The 20,222-nt window shown below is 38.0% G+C and overlaps 1 protein-coding gene across 1 annotated transcript in view; it reads right to left on the bottom strand.

Moving 5' to 3' along the window:
* Positions 1-20,222, bottom strand: part of hpse2 (heparanase 2) — a 91,120-nt gene that overhangs the window by 51,185 nt on the left and 19,713 nt on the right. The window lies entirely within an intron of this gene.

Here is a 20,222-nt window from a genome sequence, read left to right as displayed (position 1 = left end):
ACAAATGCGGAGGCGCGCACTCACTGTATATCACTTCACTATATAAAAAGAGCAAAAGATATTACGAACATGCAATGACATATTTATGTTTGTCAATTAGTAAGTCATGAAATGACCAAAATGTACAAATAAATTAAGTCGGCTAACTGGTACATCTTGTGTTAGCAGGGAAGGACTTGCATAAAGATATGATGTTCATTCCATTTATCAGGAGAAGTGTCCATGTGTTTTATTTAAAGTTCATGATAGTATTGTATATTTACCATGGTAACTGTAGTTTCCATATCCTTTACCCAAAATATCACTTTGTGCTATTTTCTATATTTTTGATGACCGTAGCGGCTCATAGCACTTACTACTGTAACTTTATTGTATTAACAAAAACTAGTTTGGGACTTCTATTGAATAGCCTTACCTTATACTATTTAGGCTATTCAGTGTTATGATTCTTACAAATCATGCGTATGTGAAGTAAAGTGGGACGGTACTTGTGTGCGGCTTAATGATCATAGGAGAATGCAGACACCACGGTCAAACCCGTTGAGAACCACTGGACTATTGTATTAACCTATGTATATTATACTTTATTATATTCCTTTAATATTCCAGGACTGAAAAAAAGAATATAATATAATAAAACTAATACTGTTATAATTATTAATTATATAACTATTATTATTATATTAATAAAACATTTTTACCAAATAAAATCTATTTAATTAAAAAAAACATAACTTAAATTTGTACTTTTTTTAAATACTTCAAGGAAACTTGTGACTTCACTAATTTGGGAAAACTTACTCTTTTAATGCGCAGGGCATAAGCAAACGCAACATGCAGGTTAAAGGAAATAAAAAACAGAAATGCATCAAATAAAGTATTCAAATTTTAAATCTGCCAGGCAGACAGACATGATCATTCTGATTTTGCTAAAGGACAGCCGTTGGCTAATGTTTGGAAATTCTATCTGTTAAGAGCGGCAAAAATAAGCACAAATATTTCAGTGCCCTTTGACTTCATTTCCTGCGTTTAAAAAGAAGCAGATGAAACGAGAGAGGTGCACAGGAAGCCCCATCTTGTCAGTGATGAGAGATTTTGCGCTAAGTGTCATTTAAAAGAAGTGGGTCCATTATTTCATGTTGGTACCTATGTCTTTAGTTCATTTCAATGTTGAATCAACAATTTTTTTAAGAATTCCAATTCCAAAGTTCCATCATTTACAAAGTTCCCACAACCTTTCTGTCTGTTTATTAAATATATTGATTATACGTTCAGTTACCAAAAAAAGTGTAGGTCAGCTTCGAGGAATATGTTTTACTGTGTTTGAAACCTTTCTACAGATTTCCCACCAAAATCAGCACAGAAAATGCAAAGAAGGTCTGCAGATTCTGGGCATAGGTACAACTAGCTAACATCATAAGGTAGTCTTGGCATTAAAAACACTCAATTGCCATTACATCTGTTCAGAGATTATATTTATTAAATTCTTTGACTACAACATTGGCAGAAGTAATGTTCCTCTCATCAGCATTTTTGGGTAGATGTGAATACTCAGACAAAAGCCAGCCAGAATCACAAGACCAACAGGCAGAAAATCAGCCGGCATGGATGGGAATGGAAGAAATGCACACTGGCGTGACTGCTGAACTTCAGTTTAATTGTGTAGTTATCTTTATAGCTTTCATCACAATTTGAAACATCACCACTAACGGCAAAGTGTCGTTTCCTAAATAGCCTACGTAAATATTCTAATCACATGGACGGACGTACAAAGTCTCGTAAAAAGATCCAACACACAGCTTCCCTGGGTACCAAACTATAAAAACCGGTCTTTTAAATCAGCACTTTAAACCAGCAGGGAAGTGTTCCAATTACAGACTCGTTAAAATATTACCATAATGAGATCAAGATTATGTTTAATTCAAACATGCAGTGAAACACCAATGACAGACCTTTTAGCACTCTTACTTAGCAGGCTTTCAGACATCAAACAAATGCAGTTATATGGACTTGTTTACTAGAATTAAAATGCCTTTATACAGTAAGGCTAGCATACATATATATATATATATATATATATATATATTACGTTGGACCACCTTGCCATGTCTGTGGAGTATTGTGGGAGTTCTGCTTGTTGTGCAGCCTTTAGCACTGCAAGGTTATTAAAACGGCGCAGTATATCATCAAAGACAGGTGGATGGAAAACATGCAGGACTGCTGTTAGGGCAGAGGAGGAAACAGATCCAGATGTGATTTTGTTCCTCAGGTAACCTACAATTTCCCTCCTCACTGCACTCTGGATCAGGTAGATAAACAGCATAACCATGCTAAATCTACTTTGATCATTTGTAAAAAGGCATACCTAGTTTGGGAATTTTTGAAATATTATTTAGCAATATCACATGAGCATGAATTACATTGTTCTGATTATAGGCACAACATAATGGGTCATGCAGTTCTGTATACAAGAAATACATAAGGTAAATTAAATAGAAATAACTATGAATAGTTAGAATGATAAATAACAGACAGCAATATAATGAGAGATAGACCAATAGAATGACAGAACATTCGATAGAATGATAGATAGAACGATCGATAGATATAGATAATGATAGAGAGATCCATCGACAGAAAGACGGATAGATAGACAGGCAGATCATGTTACAGTTCTCACACAGTTACTGCTGTGCAGTAGTTTGCATTTTTTTCTGTAAGGAGTAAATCTCATTGATAGAACAGCTAGTTTTCCTAAAAGCAGCTAGTTTGATCAGTTCCATATTGCTCAGCTACAGTAATAAGGTAATTAGTGTGTAAGCAGCGTCCTGAGCCAAACACTCCCTAGAGCTCTGGACGGTCGAAGAACAACAGAGAACTCAAGTATTTCCAGAGACATCAGCTCTTTTGCTCTTTCTTTATCCCTCGCTTTCTCTGGCTCTCTCTCTTCTTATCAGTGGTAAATGAAACAATGATAAATATCAAACGCCAAAGGAAAGCCTCCTTGGAAGGACTGGAAAATGATGTTGTTGACTTAGGACAATGTGAAAGTTTCTCTCACAGGTTATCAACTCATCAGTAAATTACAATAAGAATAAATCAATAATATTGAATAACATTCTTGCATGCTTTTTATTATTTTAGTCACACCAAACGCAAGACCACATCTGATAGACAGGTTTTGAATTAGAATTGTATCTTAATTGCACAATATGTTAACCTGTCACACAACAGACTCAGGCAGTCTATACGTTATTTCACACAGTTGTAATTAATGGACGAAAATTATTCTGATTTTGAAATGAGCATGCATGTGCACCCTATTTACAAATAATTGGAATATGATTCATTAAAGTGTCCCTGTTTGGCTCTTTTAAAGGTTCATCATTTTGTTTTGGAGGGCTCCTACAATAGGTTTACATGTATCCAAGGTCAAAAAACACTTTCATTTCCTCATTGCACATCACCTCATTTCTCAAAGAGTCTAAAAATGGTTTGTTCGAAGATTCAGTCTCTCTAAACCTCTCCTTTCCGTGAGCCTACTCTGCTCTGAAAGGCCAGATGTTAAGCCCAGTCTGTTGTGATTGGTCTACAGCTTACAGCGCGTGTCGGAAACTAAAAGCCTATTACCATATCTAAATTTCAGCTCCGGATCTTCCTCAGCACTTGATATACCAACAGTGATGGTGGTGTCGGTTTTACCGTATCAACTAGAGCCGGTGTTCTCATCCTTTAGAAGTGCAACTTCTGCAACACAGAAAACAACGTCTTCTCAAAATGACGACAGCACAAACCAAACTCTGCAGTCTCAGCTACAACTACGGGTCAAAGTAGACGTGGGTAGAAGTTGTAGAAGTTGTTCGTGGACACCCAATGAAGACCATTATGCAAATGTGTTACATTGTTACTTAGGTGTAGGGCTGAACGATATTCTGTTTTAACATCGACATCGCGATGTGCGAGTGAGCGATAGTCACATCGCCGGAACATGCGATGTGAAGGGTAGTAGCACAGTAGCACCAGCGGCAGATATTACATGCGCTTCATGAGGCACGCACGCCGCGGTCTCTTGCTCTCTCTCCCTATCTGCCGTGCACGCGCCGCGCGGTTTGGAGCACAGTCTCTGGCTGCATCCCAATTCGCATACTATCTGTCCTAAATAGTATTCGAAAGTGGAATTAGTACGTCCCAAATCATAGTATGTTGAAATAAGTGTTCTAAAGATACCCGGATGGGTCTACTATTTCCGGTCAGAATCCGAAGTGCAGATCTATGAACACTAACGGCTAATATTGCCCATAACCCATCGCGCGTTGGGTGAGGATTCGGTTAGAACTACAAACACGAGTGAAAAGTGTTAAAAAAAACTACAGACATGGAGGACGCGCGAGTCCGGCGTTATGTAGAGAGGTTTAGATAAAGGGGTTTGAGTGATTAATTATCAGTATCTAACCTGACGAAAATGTATTTATTCAATGTTGTCCACATTATATTGCATCTGCAGCAGCATTGTGAACTTTTGTAAAGACACGTTTAGCCATTAACTTTTAAATGCATCATTATATTCAAATTCCAAACGCATGAGGAGAGTCTCCGCATGAAAGACCCGTGACTGGCAGATGAACGTGCTACTACATTTCTCTCTGAAACGGAAATTAGAAATTAAATTAGATTGAATGGCGGATTTTAACTGTGACAAGATGATTGACAGGGCAGTTTACAGTGACAGGATGCACGCGACAGATCTGTCCGTTAAAGATGACGAAGTATGTCTCAAAGCTTGCCTACTTTTTTGCTACACACTCAAAAGTATATACTTTTTCTTCACAAAAAGAGTACATACTTTTAGGTCGTATATAAGTAGGCGAATTGGGACCCAGCCTCGCGGGCAAGCTCGCTCTAGATTCCGGAGATTAACTAATTCGCGGGCATCAGCTGCTATCAATATGCGGGTATATATTCAAGTTTTATTTCATTTTGTTTATTTCATATGATTATGATGACCAACACCAACACTGTTTTACTTTGGCACTTTGGCTAAAAAAAGTTGACTTAAAAGATTGTGAACCAAAATGCTAATAAGTTGTTTTATAAAAATATATATTTATTTTAAGTTATATTGTTGTAAACCAATCAGGGGGTTGGTGTAAATCTGCTGTTTTATTTAAAACTGTGTTCTGCTTTTGTGTTTACAGAAATGTTCTAATTTTGGAATAAAATATTTAGTGACCTTTTTGTCACTTGTAATGAAGCTTGCTTATTAGTGAAATTATTAATATCATGGAATGGTAATTATTGACTTTAGCCTGGAGTTATGGCTCTCAATATCGCAATATATATCGTTGGGGGAAACAATATTGCAATGTAATTTTTTCCCAATATCGTGCAGCCCTACTTGTGTAACAGGAAGTCAGACTGGAGTTATTGACGACTCATTTCAGAATAAATTCTTTCTTTAGTAGACAATAACTCCATTTATCATGCACTTTGGTCTTTAAAACTTTGCAGACCTTTTATATCCACAAACAGCTATACTAAACACTGTATGAAAGATCATATTCGAAAAAACAATGGGGCGCTTTAACATAACCACATTTAAGAATCAAATCTGAGGTTTATGAATCAGTTGTAAATCCAGAAGAGAGTTTTCAGGAAGTAAATGTGCCATTTACTTCCTGATGGAAGTTTTTATGTGCCATTTATGTTAATGAAATCTATGAAAGTTAGTGACTAGTGCACTTCATCAGCATAAAACATCTCTTCACACCTACTCTGTGCACCTCTGCTACACAGCACTGTGTGAAAACTGTAGTTTGTTAATACGGGTGCCAAAATAAATATGCACCACATACACTGCTTACATGTGCAGTGTGCAACAGGCGCCAAGAAGCTCTTCAATAACTTTAGCTAAAGTAGTCCAACAACTATGAGTACTGTATGAACGCACAGATGTATTTTTAAAAAATTGGTTCCTTTGAACTCTTTTGGAGTCGACTGTCTGAACTTTTGTAGCAAGTTCAGCAAACGCTGAACCCAAAGAGTAGAACTAAAGTGCCGGATCCCCCCTCTCCCAATGTAATGGAAACAGAAAGGGGTCTGGATTTTGTCAGGGTAGCTATCTGATCACAGACATAAGACTCCCATAACAAGCTGGACTGCACCAGAGCGCTACGGCTCATTTCTGAGCCAGCTTATTTCCATTTATGACACGTGATTACCTACAGCAACTATCAGGACATGTACAAATTCCAAAAAAAGAAAAAGATCAAAAGCACTTCCATACCAAGAAACCATCTCTAAATCCATGTCTATGGGCTCTTATTCAATACATTGTTTTTAAAAAAGAGTGAACAACTTAGAGAAGTAAACTGCATGGTTTGCATCTTATTCCAGAAGTGTGAAAAAGCTATACAGAGAGATCCGTTTTAAATTTTTCTAATTGAAAATATATTTTTAATATGACGCTTGGACCCCTCTGTATGATTAAAGCCAAACTATATGTGGCATATATTAAAAAATGATTTATTTCTTAAAATGAATTAAAGGCCAGATTGCTTTTATAATCATACGCCACATGTACATACTGTTCGCATTCCTCACCATGTAATCAATTCTAATTGCACGCAAGCCCCTCACAGAATCCCATTATAGGGATGCAATTACATTAATTACATGGGATGCATTCTTCAGCGTTCATATCAAAAGGACAGTGGAGAAGTCATGTTGGCTCATGTTACACCTAAACAAAGGAAATGTACACTTGTACACTACTGAACACTTCAGAGCAAATGATGAAGCTGTTATTAAGTGCGATGCACCAAAAAGAGAGATGCAAACTTATTTAGCATTGTGGATTTTGATTATACAGATAACCATACAAATGACAGCACAACTGAAGTAAAAGATCAATTTAGTGAGTATATTTTCTATAAAAGTTAGTTACATCTATCTAAAATCGGAAACAAATGACAATGTACATATACAGTAGTATACAGTTTTAACAACAGCACTACTTATAATACAAATATTATAATTATAAAATTATAAATGAAAGCCATACTTTGCTGGCATTAAAAATGGATCACACTTTAGATTAGGGTAGGGATTAGGTATTATAGAATATGGTCATGCAGAATAAGGCATTATGTGTTTTACAAGTAAACAGTCAATAGCATACACTGTAAAAAAAGGTTGTTGCCTTAACTTTAAGTACAATCAACTTGGATGTTTAAGTCATTTAAACTTAAATTACATTAAACAGACTTTAAAAAATGAGTTGTATCTTGTGTATCAACTTATTTCTTAACTTATTTTGATGAGTTAGGCTAAAGCAATGCAAAAAAATATGTTGTCATGATAACTTATTAATCATATTTTACAGTGTAGTAATATATGCATGATAATAAGCAACCAATTAGTAGTGAGAATTGGAAAAATAAATAAACTTAAGTGTTACCAAAAAATGAAGGCTTTAACCGAAAAATGTATTTAAAAAAAATATTGAAAACAAAGTGCAGGAACTCAAATTAATCAAATCACTTTTGAATCTGTTAATTTACATTCAACCGACTAAATTCATGAGAATGAATTGGACTTTCCAGTGCGATTTGGATTCATCCAAATGAACAGAATCTTTGAACCCAAAATATCAGATTAGTTCAGTTATACTTCATCATAGTACATTACATTGTTACGTCAGTATAGGTGTCTTATAAAAACATTCTCCTTAACAGCAAGTCCATCCTATTAATCATTATTAAAATTTACGTCTAAAATCTATAGAGACTCTAAGGTATTTACATCATACACTTTTTTTTCTCGCAACAACGCAAACTATAAAAAAAGACAACAAAAATATCCTAAAATTGCCTAACTTATTTTGAAGAGTTATAGTAATATAAAAACATATGTTGTCATAACTTATTGATCATATAATTTTTTACAGTAAAGGTAAAAAAAAACACTACGAAAACCTTAGAAACTGCACAACAACAGCCTGACAGCCACACAAAATATGCTAGCAGCATGGCAACAAATGTGCACAGCCAAACACCATTTACGTTTTTTTTTTCATTTAAAAAAATACAAATTATTAGTTTCACCAGGCATTCTTGCTAAACTGTGCACAGACTGTGTGAGAAAGCTTTCCAGTCATTGGAAGTTAATGCTATTATTTAGCCCATTTTAATTCCCAGCTCTCTTTAAAGCAATTTCAAGTTTAATCATTCAATTGCAGTGGAAAAATAACCAGGTCTAATTATGACTAATGACTACGGATGCCGGACAAATCCTCTGTTTCTGAAGAGGACGGATACTATCCCTGACCCTTCATCAACACTCATTTCTAGCAAAAGAAAACAACACATCCTGACGTGCAATAGTTCGAGTAGTTTTAAACCATTACAAGAGCGACCTTCTAAGCAACTAAAACGTTAAACAACAAGTAATATCCTGTTAAATCGTAATGAATGGCTTCTGAACTCGCTTTCCATTCCATTTTTCAACCACACAAGCTTGCTGTTATTCCAGCACTTAGGAGCAAAACTCAATCCCGCCGCACATCAGTTTTAGGAGGGATCAGTTTGAGGCATTTCAGAGACCCCCGTCAAAGTGTTCCCGTGATGTACGGCAGGCTTCCCTTAAAAAATAATGCCAGGAAAAAGGGTGAAAATATGGTTTCAATATTTCAGCTATGCCTGTGGTAGTCTGTAGCACACGGTATGCGTCACACAAACCCAAGTGCACTCGTGTTTATAAATACAGAAATTACACAGGGACCCTGGTTTGATAGGGCTCGATACACACTCAGAACCGCTCAGGTCAAACCACTTTTGTGTTTGGGAAGAATGCAAACTATGAAGACACCTGTTTATAATTCAGTATGGCTAGCTTGGACTGTGTATTCAATATTCATCTGTGTTTTATGTCTTTATTTTCAGGTGGTTAGTTGTTATCAATAGGTGCAGTATGCGCACAGAAGGCCACGTTATTTCGTGCGGCTCTGTTTGTGAGCGTACACATACATACATGCGTGAGTATATACATGTCTGTGCGTGTATGTGTACATGTGTCTGGCCATGTGGTTGGCAGTGAAGGAGAGCAAGAGCTGACTGATATGTTAACATCTCAGAACACACTCTGGTGTATAAACATCCACACACGTTTGTGTACACTAATTAATCTTCCCCGTGAGGCTGCCTCATGCACCAGCACATGGTTCGGGCAGCGCAGGACTGCCGCGCTGGACTTTGATTTCCTGCTAGTGTCAACAGTCCTGGGCGCAGGACTGATTGGAGCTGCATTTGATGAATTCAAAGACGAGCGTGTGTGCCAAATTACATCAACCGCTTTAAAATGTCTTATATAAGATCCAAATTCAAACCAAAACCACTTGTGGGGGCAAAGTTGACCAAGAGAGTGAACCAAGAGTTTTTAAACATGTCCTTCAAGTATTACTGCTGAAACGCATTATTGTGACGTGAAATCAGACCTGCGATAAGAATCATAAGCTGAAACCTAAAAAATGTAAATATCTTGTCTTCCAATTTGAATCTTTCACAATGAGTTTTTTTCTCTCTCTGATGTGGAATACTTCTACTGCCTTCAGGTCCTGCTGGGAAGTTTGTACTTATGAACTTGAAAGTCATTTATATATATATATATATACAGTCATGGTCAGAATTAATGGCATCCCTGGTAAATATGATCAAAACTGGCTGTAAAAAATGTATCTGCATTGTTTATTCTTTTGATCTTTCATTCAAAAAATTGCCAAAAATCTAAACTTTCAAAGAAGTAAAAGAATTAAAACACATTATGAAATAAATGTTTTTCTTCAAAACACGTTGGCCACAATTATTGGTACCGCTTTTTTACGAGTATAATAATATATGAAGTATATTCCATTAATATTTACCTTTTCTGCACACCAGGGTGACTCAGAACATGAAATTGTCCAGCCATGACTTCTTGTCTCACAGTTACTTCTTAAACTCATATTGAGTTTAAATATGAGGAAACACAAAGGCCAAATTCCCTTAATCATCCATCACAATGAGTAAAACCAAAGAATATAGTTCTGATGTGCATCAAAAGATTGTTGAGCATCACAACATAAAAAGCGGCTGTAAGAACCATCAGGGCAATAATTAAGAAGTTCCATTCAATTAAAGATTCTGCCAGGAAGAGGACGTGTGTCTATATTGCCTTAATGGACGGTGAGGATAAAAGTTTGAGTGGCCAAAGAGTCTTCAATGATCACAGATGGAGAATTGTAGAGATTAGTTGAGTCTTGGGGTCAGAAAGCCTATAAAAATAAAAATAAATAAAAACGACCCCTACATCCCCACATGTTGTTTGGGAGGGTTTCAAAAAAAAAAAGCTCCTCGCTCATCCAAAAACAAACTCCAGCATATTCAGTTGTCAGACACGACTGGAACTTCAAACGGCACAGGTTCTGTGGTCAGATGAAACAAAAAAAAAGGAGCTTTTTGGCAGCAAACACGCTAGATGAGTTTGGTGAACACAAGGATAAAAAGTACCCCATGTGTACAATTTAATATACCGTTGGATCTTTAATGTTGTGGGCATATTTTTCTGCTGGAGGTCCAGGACTTCTTGTTCAGATACATGGCATCGTGGATTCTATCAAATATCAACAGATAAAAAATCAAAACCTGACGGCTTCTGCTATAAATCTTATAATGGGCCGTGGTTGGATCTTCCATCAGGACAACGGTCCAAAACAAACATCAAAATCAACACAAAAATGTGTTACGGAGCACAAAATGAAGCTTCTGCCATGACCGTCCCAGTTCCCTGACCTGATGAGTGGAGTGAACTGAAGAGAAGAAGCACCAACATTGATCAGAGAATCTGAAGGATCTGGAGAGATTCTGTATGAAGGAATGGTCTCTGATCTCTTGTCAGTTGTTCTCCAAACTCATCAGGCATTATATAATAATGAATTATAATAATTTGTTACATTTATATAGCGCTTTTCTGGGACCTCAAAGCGCTTCACAATTCACATATGAAAGGGGGAATCTCCTCAACCACCACCAATGTGCAGCATCCACCTGGATGATGCGACGGCAGCCATATTGTGCTAGAAGGCCCACCACACACCAGCTTACTGGTGGAGAGGAGACAGTGATGAAGCCAATCAGTGTATGGGGATGATTAGGAGGCCATGATGGAAAGAGGCCAAGGGGCAAATTTGGCCAGGATGCCGGGGTTACACCCTTACTCTTTTTCGAAGGACAATCTGGGATTTTTAATGACCACAGAGTCAGGACCTTGGTTTAACGTCTCATCCGAAGGACTGTGCTCTTTGACAGTATAGTGTCCCCGTCACTATAATGGGGCGTTAGGATCCACACAGACCACAGGTGAGCGCCCCCTGCTGGCTTCACTAACACCTCTTCCAGCAGCAACCTTCCTCGGGAGGTCTCCCATAGCTTGGCTCTGCGAGTTATGAGAATATTAATGAAAGAAGTCTATTACGCTCATCAAACCTGCATTTGATCAAAAATACTGTAAAAACAGTAATATTTTGGATATTACAATTTGAAAAAAAAAATGTTTGTCTTTTTATGTTTGAGTTGCATTTATTTTATCAAAAACTGTAACGTTATGAAATATTATTATAATTTGACAAAACTGTTTTCTATTTTAATATATTTTACAAAAAATGTAATTTATTCCTGTGATGCAAAGCTGAATTTTCAGCATCCTTACTCCAGTCTTCAGGGTCACATGATCCTTCAGAAATCATTTTAATATGCTGATTTGGTGCTCAAGAAACAATTTATTATTATTATCAGTGTAAAAACTGTTGTGCTACATTTTTTTCAAGATTCGTTGTTAAATAGAAAGTTACAAAAGAAAAGTGAATGCATCCTATTGAAAAAAAGGTGTAATGTACTGATCCCTAACTTTTGGTAGTGCGTGTCATCCTGACATGACTTATACTGTAGGGCTGGGCGATATGGCAAAAATGTAATCTCAATAATTTTTTCCCATATTGATCGATAACGATATATATTTCGATATATAAATTGTTAATGCTGCCAGCTTTAACAGAGTATCCCAATAATGACAGTAGCCACAACAATTAGAGGGTTCGATAATTACATTTTAATGTATAGTTTATTAACAAAACCGGATTACACATTTGACATTAAAATATTAAAGGGGTGGTTGAGTATGATTTCACTTTTATAACTTTAGTTAGTGTGTAATGTTGCTGTTTGAGCATAAACAACATCTGCAAAGTTACAACGCTCAAAGTTCAAAGCAAAGGAAGATATTTGCTTTTAAAGAAAAGGACTACAACAAACGGCTGGTATGGACTGACATTCCTCCCGGGTTAGTGACATCAGCAACCCTAAAATGTACATAAACCCCGCCCCCGGGAACACACAGTCCATGTTGAGAAGAGGAAAAGTTGTTGTGTAAGAGTACATTTGTGAGTCAGCTCAAACTTTAGCATCCATCTTTTCACATGCAATAGAAAGTCACTCTGTGTGCATCTCACAACAGTTCCTACATGAGAGATCTATAGATTATCATGACAGAATATCCTAATTGAAGATAGTTAACTCCACATCAGCAACATCAATTCATCAACTAACCATTCAGAGACGTCATGTTGCATTCTACATGTTGTCACTTCTTCTTGAGTCTCTCCATCTTTGTCTGACTCCGTTTTAACATTAAAGGCAGAACAGTTTCTGTCATTTTAGTGTGTCTGCGTGAGGTAAGCAGCTGCTAACACACACAAGCTCTTGAAACCCCGCCCTCTGTGCAGCTCATTTGCATTTAAAGGAACAGACACAAAATGGTACGTTTTAGCAAACCCTCAAAAAGTGACAACTTTAACATGCTATATAAAAATATCTGTGGGGTATTTTGTTCTAAAACTTCACACACACACTCTGGGGACATCAGATATTTATTTTACATCTTGTGAAAAGGGCATTTTACCACCCCTTTAAGACAACTTCTTTTTTTGCAAAAAAAAGTTTTTTTTGCATTTTTTGATCCACTGGGAAACGTCAAGTTTAAAACGTAGTCAAGCTCCAAAAATGTCTTCATTGATCTGTGAAGTCAAACAGGCAAATACATTTGCATATGCCTTCAGAGCAAGAGTTCGATAGATAGTTATACATCATCACATCATAGTCCATTGGTGTTCAGTCACTTATTGGCTGAAATTACTTACACTGAATGTGAGCGTCATGTCATGTGAAAAGCAAATATAAAAATCATTATAATCGCTAATGCTGTCTACACTGGATACAGTATACAGATGCGCATTCAGTTTCTGACACACACTTGAGCCTGTCGACAACAGGACAAATGGAAGAGTGAAAGAACATCGCTTTGACGTGTCCAGTTCAAACAGCTCATTTGTTCATTTCTGTAGAAACTTCAGAAGGATATCAGCTTCAAGAACAAGTGGATGGTGTATTTGTTAATGGTGCCATGGATCACGTCGGAGGATTATATGTTTGTTCAGAGAATTTGACTTCTAAACGGTGAGATGGAGAGTTGGCAAAGAAACATTTGTTGACAGATGAAGCAGTCAGCTGTATTGGATCTGGCAGCAGCTGCTTCACAAACCGCAAGTAAATTATTTTATCGGTCTATATTTTATCTCTAAATTACGGTTTTAAATAATGTTTTCAAATCACTTACGAGTAATAGCAAGTGGGCACTGATACTGTTTCCTATGCAATGAAGTTAGCCAACCATAACCGTGGCCGTGTACTGACAGGCCTTAAAGCCGCCCCTTAAAAATGGATCACTTCAGACAGAGGGTCAGAATGAGGGTTAAAAATAATATATATTTTTTTTGCACATATACATTTGTTTATGTGTGTGTGTGTGTGTGTGTGTGTGTGTGTGTGTGTGTGTGTGTGTGTGTGTGTGTGTGTGTGTGTGTGTGTGTGTGTGTGTGTGTGTGTGTGTGTGTGTGATGTAAAAAGCTATATTGACAAATAAAATCCATGTCATTGCCCCTAAAAAGGAAAACACCTAGGCTAACCCTTTGCTTTGTACATTTTTTCATATCCCACAATTACATTCACTACGGAGCCTCATACAGATTGGATTAACGGTTCAAAAGTTATTAAACATTTAAGAACAATAGTTATTTTTAGCTGCCGGCGGCTGTATAGATCTTTAAGGGTTAACCATGGTAGAATGCATGAATGATCTTGAGTGCCTTACTGCATATATGAAATTATAGGAATTTACATTTATGCATTCGGCAGACGCTTTGGATAAGCGACTTACATTGCATTTCAAGGTAAACATTTACATTCTTATCAATTCTTGCTTTCCCAGGGAATCGAACCCATGACCAACGCCAACGCTCTACTGTTTGAGCTACAGGAAAGCTAACAGGAATAACAATATGATTATAAACTTCAATGTGCAATACATATTTCAATAAAATAATTATAATGAACAACCCTTCTTAGAGTAATTAGCCTACATGCAGAATGTTTATGGCTGGCAAGCATAATTATAGCATTCATGCATCTTATAAAGTACAGAATGGCACCAGAAACAACACCGAAATCATGGGTTTGATTCCCAGGCAACTACCGGTAAATGAAAAAAAAAAAAATCCAATGTAAGTTTCTTTGCATAAAAATGTCTGCCAGCCAAATGCATAAAATGTATTCTAAATGCGTAGCTTCAAATGCAGTTATAACCAAATATAGTATTAGAGTTGCTACTGTTAAAAATACTATCACACAAAAGAAAAAAATGTGTTAATTAATCCAGTTCACAGGAGCAGCACAATATATTTATCTGGCCAATCGTGTGCGAACACATATCCACAGGCCACTCTCATTTCATTAGAGGACTGAGCAGCTCCTTTCACATACCTGCCAAAATGATCCTAATTACCTACTAATGCCATAATTGCACCATGATCTCTTTAAAGAGACAGCACAGATAAGAAGGGTGAGGCACTGAAAAGCCCTTGAGCTGTTTTACAGCTGCTCTTCAAAGGATTTCCTTCCTCAGACAACAGAATCAGTGCGGCATCCTTCACAGAAAACGTACAGATCGCAAAATACACACCAGCTTTCGTCTTTCAGCTCTGTCGGAGCTACAGGAACGGTTTCATTTAGGCTACACGCAAGCCACTCTCACACAAAAGGAACCTCTGTGACATGTTTGCTTGTGTTTTTCAGCTCTAAGTGACAGGATGTTTCATGAATCGTCTTTTGGCAGTAAATCATCGTCTGGGAACGTAAGTGCTTGTAATAATGTGAAGTGTATAGATTTGAAGGGGGGGGGGGGGGGGGGGGGGGTCCAAATAAAACCAGCTGAGGCTAAAGAAGAGGAGCAGACGGAGCTGACCCGAGACAAAGCGTGAAGGATAGAACGTAACGTGCTATGCAAAATATGGCAAGAAATAATTTGAAACAGCACTCTGGTCTCAGGAAAAAAAAATGCTCTTTGTGATTAATATGCTGCCTTTCAAGAAATTTCAATCAAAACTTCAGTGCCAAAAAAGGTGAAAATAAAAGGTGTTTAGTTGCCTATAATCAGAATCATGATCTCGATTTAAAAAGAGTGTTCAGCTATTTTTTGTGAATTATCAAACAATCCATATCAGGTGAATCGTGAATCGGTTCAAAACTTTCCATCATTCAGAATTTGTGGCATTAAAAAAAAAATTCAGTGACAATAAAACTGGTTATCACTTTCTATTGTTAAAGTAATGTAGGCTATATACATATAATTTATTAATATTACTTGTTGCATTCTTGCATTAAACATTTGTAATCTACTTGGATTGGTAGAAATGTAAAAAAAAAAAATTTATGTTATATTTTATTACATTTTCAGAGCAATTAAATACTGAAATATGCACTACAGTTCAAACATTTTTCTTTAAATTTAAAAATTCAGCAAGGATGCATTAAATTGCTCAAATTTACCACAAATACTTTTATTAAAAGCAATCTATTTCAAATAAATGCTGTTCTTTTGAACATTAAGCAGCACAACCACTATACAGTAAATATGAAAGCAACACAAGTATTATCAACTGTGATTATAATGATAAATGTTTATTGAGCAGCAAATCAGCATATTAGATTGAAACCTGAAGGATCATGTGACACTGAAGACTGGAGTAATGATGCTGAAAATTCAGCTTTGCTATCATTTCTCCATTTCGGTCACCTGATGGAGTTTGGGCTCCTTGCCCGTCACATTTTGCTTGCTTAGTTGGGATTTAAGAGCCACTTACAGTTACTATTCAGTAATACTGACTGCACTGACACTATTGGATGAGAACAGAACTGAATTCAGCGTTCTTCTGCAGAGCTTCTTTAAAGCTGAATGGAATTTGCTTTGCTTCATAATTGACAAATTCTGCAACATTGACACCGTCATTGAACTTATTGGCTTGGCAGAGCGGGGCGGAGACGGTCGGAGTGAGGACTATGGCGGAACCAGAGGGAAGGAGGAGCCCAGAGGAGCCAGAGGGGTGTAGGGAGGCACAGCAGCTGACTCGGAAGTCCGAGGTGGAGACAGCGCAACGATGAACCAAGGTAGAGACAGAGGGACGAGGGAGCACGGCAGATCCTGAGGGATAGGAGTCGAGGGTGGAGCCAAGGGAGCTTTGAGCCAAGGTGGAGCCGATGGGTCAGAGAGCCAAGGTGGAGTACGAGGCTTGGAGATTTGAGGTGGAGCTTTGGGATCCATGAGCCAAGGTGGAGCTGATGACTGAAAAGCCCATGGTGGATCGCGCAGCAGAGGGGGAAACTGGAGGAGCTGAGGGGCTGATGGGAGTAGGGCTGTAATCTCCCACTCGATTAGTCGATTGTTGGTCGATACGTTCTGGCTTGACCAAAATTCTGATTGGTCGATTTTTTGCGCAAATTCTTTTAAATCCAACCCACCGGAGAAGAGAGACAGATTGAAGAAAGTAGGCTACTAGAAGCTTTACTGAATATTATTTATTTAATTGTGAGAGCGTTTAATTCATAGTCAGTCCTTTTCTACCATGTCAACAAAGACATCGGCAGTGTGGCAGCATTTTTTAAAATAGAAAACGGGAAAAAATTATTGGAGCCTAATGCGCAATGCGCTGTGCCACTGTTTGTATTAGTTTTGAGCCTATGCATTATTTTTTAGTTATGCACTTTATTTCGTTTTTGCTCTTGATCTGGTTGGTTTAATAAATATTATTTGTTTATTAAAATGGTTGTGCCTTTTGTGTTTAAGAGTAAAAGCTTTAAGTTAATAATAGTCTATTCGTGTCTCAGCCTCGAAGCTGCGCTCCTGTGTTCAGCCTCACTCTGTGTGAGCTGCCAAGAGCGGCTGAAATGATAGTGTCTGTCAGTTATTAGAATACATATGAAAAGAAAAAAACAATTGTCTAAATTATGTTGCATATTCCTCAAAAGTTCTTGTGATGATATCACTAGTTGACAACATAGTTCTATTTTCGGAAATCATGATATTGCGCAGGTGCACGTGCTGTAACGCTGTCAGACGCTGTCAGTGCCGACAGACTCGTGTGTCAGACTCATTTCAGTGCAAAATAATTAGGTCAAAAACGATTAAATATACTGCAAATAGCCTACTATTTTTTTATGTTTATTTATAATTCATTTAGGTGGACAACAAGGCTACCAAGTACTGCGCACAGTGCGCAGCTAATTAATTTAACTTTTTTTTTCCTAACGTCATTTTTAGTCGATTCTTAGTCGAAAATGTCAGACCTTCAGTCGACCAAGATTTTCTTTGGTTGATTACAGCCCTAGAAGGGAGACAACAGAGACAAGGCAGAGGAACTGAATTGTTTTGGTAGTGGAAGGAGGCGGCTGGGCAAAACCATCTGCAATGAAGGAGACTTGGTAATGGGCTTAATCAGCGACGACTTGGAGCTGGGCTTAACCAGTGACAACTTGGATGACATGGAAATAGGCTTATCCAGGGATGATTTTGAGGACTTGGGAAATGGGAGACAAGCAGTAAATGAAGGCCAGTGATAACTTTCTCATCCGGCTCATAATTCCTCAGGAACCCATCAGCTTACTGCACGAACCTCAGTGGAGAGAGTGTTGGCAGGGATCCAATCCAGTCCAACGAACTTCACCAATATGCCCTCAATGACGAATGATGTTATCAGTTCACATACCTCAATAGACTCACACACTGGTCTCAGGCTCTGTGATGAAATTTGCCTCAGGTGATTGCTCCAGCTCTGCTGTTATGGTGGGCTCCCGGGCACCCAATCAGCGGTGGGCTTTGGCATCCCACGACAGGTATGCTGATGGGCTCTGGGTCTGTAGTGGGGCTAGCGATTATCGGCGCCGATAAGCAGCATTTTTACAGTTATCGGTATCGTCCATATTCAAAACCAATTTGCCGATAAAATTATTTTATTTTGAAATGCGCTATATTTGGCTCTGACGCAGCCACCTCTGTCGGAACTCACCACTCTGTAGACTAGACCAATGTCCCCGCCCATCTGATTTGTTGGGAGTCACAAATCCGGCCAATCAACATGGAAAGCTGAAGGGCAAGGCAATAAAAGTTTTGCACTCTCACACCAAAAGCACTTGCTGCTGACTGGAGCTGCTTCACTGATCAGGCATCAGTTGTCTCTCAAAGACTTTGCTGAAGTTGCAATAAATCACTACACTGAAGTTGCAAAACACCTCAATAAAATAGGGCCCTGTGATTTCCGCGATGCAGAAAACACGGACGGAATCCAGTCATAAAAACGGAATTTACTGTATAAAGCGGAATGTCACGGAATTTGTCAACTTTTTGATGAATTAAAAAGCAGGTCAGTACAAATTAAATCGAATTTCAAACCGCAAAAAGACTATTTAAATATGAATCCTGCGTGTATCTAAATGAATGGTGCAGCAGACACGTGATTTAATTTACCACACACACATACACACACACACACACACACACACACACACACTGGAGCACGCGTGTTGCTTGTGCTGTTTTGAGCCTCAGCCGCATCATTATATGAGGACATGATTGCATAAACAATCTCCAGAGCCGCTGTGAGTCACTTCATGAGCTTTTTTTAACGCTTCAACTGAGAAAAGCTATCGTCATAATATCATAAACACACAGAAACTGACAGATCTCCTCGGCAACCCAAAAGTTAGTTTTTTTAAATATTTAATAAGTTTGATGATTTCAATTAATTAGAAATGCTTTTTGATTACTAAAATGTAATTTAATAGGGGTGTGACGAGATCTCGTGCCACGAGATCTCGCGAGACTAAAATGTGACGATATTTCTCGTCGAGTGAAAAACTGTGTCGCGATATCGCCATGATTAGCAAAGAATTTGCCACGTTCACATTACATTACGGTGTACACCGCGGCACCGCCTCCACTGTCGTTTTGCTATTGTATTGTAAACATCTACTCTGCTCATCCAGCACGAGTTGCAGTCGCACACAGACTGTGACAGTGCAGCAGGAATCACAGTTCACTGATCGCGTTACGATGGCGGAGGATTTGTTGCGCAACAGAGAGTCGATCTGAGATGTCTTCTGAGAATGAAATGTCTTGATATGTCTGAGATGGCGGTTCACACAGAACTTTTTTCCATTCCAGTGCGGTACTTTTCCATTGTTTTTCTATGTAAACGCGCTAGACGGATGTGTAACCTTGCGCTCGCGTCTTGCATCTTTTGCATCTTTTTGCATTCTAAAAACGCGGCGCTCAAGTTAAAATCAGTTCCCCCATTCCACTGCCAGCGTATCGCATTTGTGTGAATGGCCCCTTATCTTGTAGAACGCGCGTTCAGCACCGCCACTACGGAGTGAAAATGAAAGTAAAACACGATGCGCGCAAATTAGACTGCATACAATAGCCCGTCTCCCAATATCAAACCTATCTCTGGACGTTATAGTTGTGGCTCTGGTCTCTGTTTTGGTCTCTGCTTGCACTTTGAATACAGAGAGAGTTGGCCTACTTTGATTATGGTTGCACTTGCACTTAATTATCGTTTGCACTAATAAGACTAAGAAAAACTGTTGTTTTATACAGTTTTTATTTCTATTTTCAATTTGTGAAAAGTAGTTTTATTTGGAGGTCACACACAGCCTCAGAAGTTCTGGAAGCTCATAATGTACAGTAAGGTCTGAAGAGACTCGTGTGAAATCATACTTGAGAGAAGCTAGTCAGTTGAGTTTGTGGTA

Source organism: Phoxinus phoxinus (genome assembly GCF_949152265.1).
Source record: "Phoxinus phoxinus genome assembly, chromosome: 14".
Taxonomy (NCBI): domain Eukaryota; kingdom Metazoa; phylum Chordata; class Actinopteri; order Cypriniformes; family Leuciscidae; genus Phoxinus; species Phoxinus phoxinus.
Note: the sequence above shows the minus strand (reverse complement) of the source record. Positions and strands in the feature narration are given on the sequence as shown.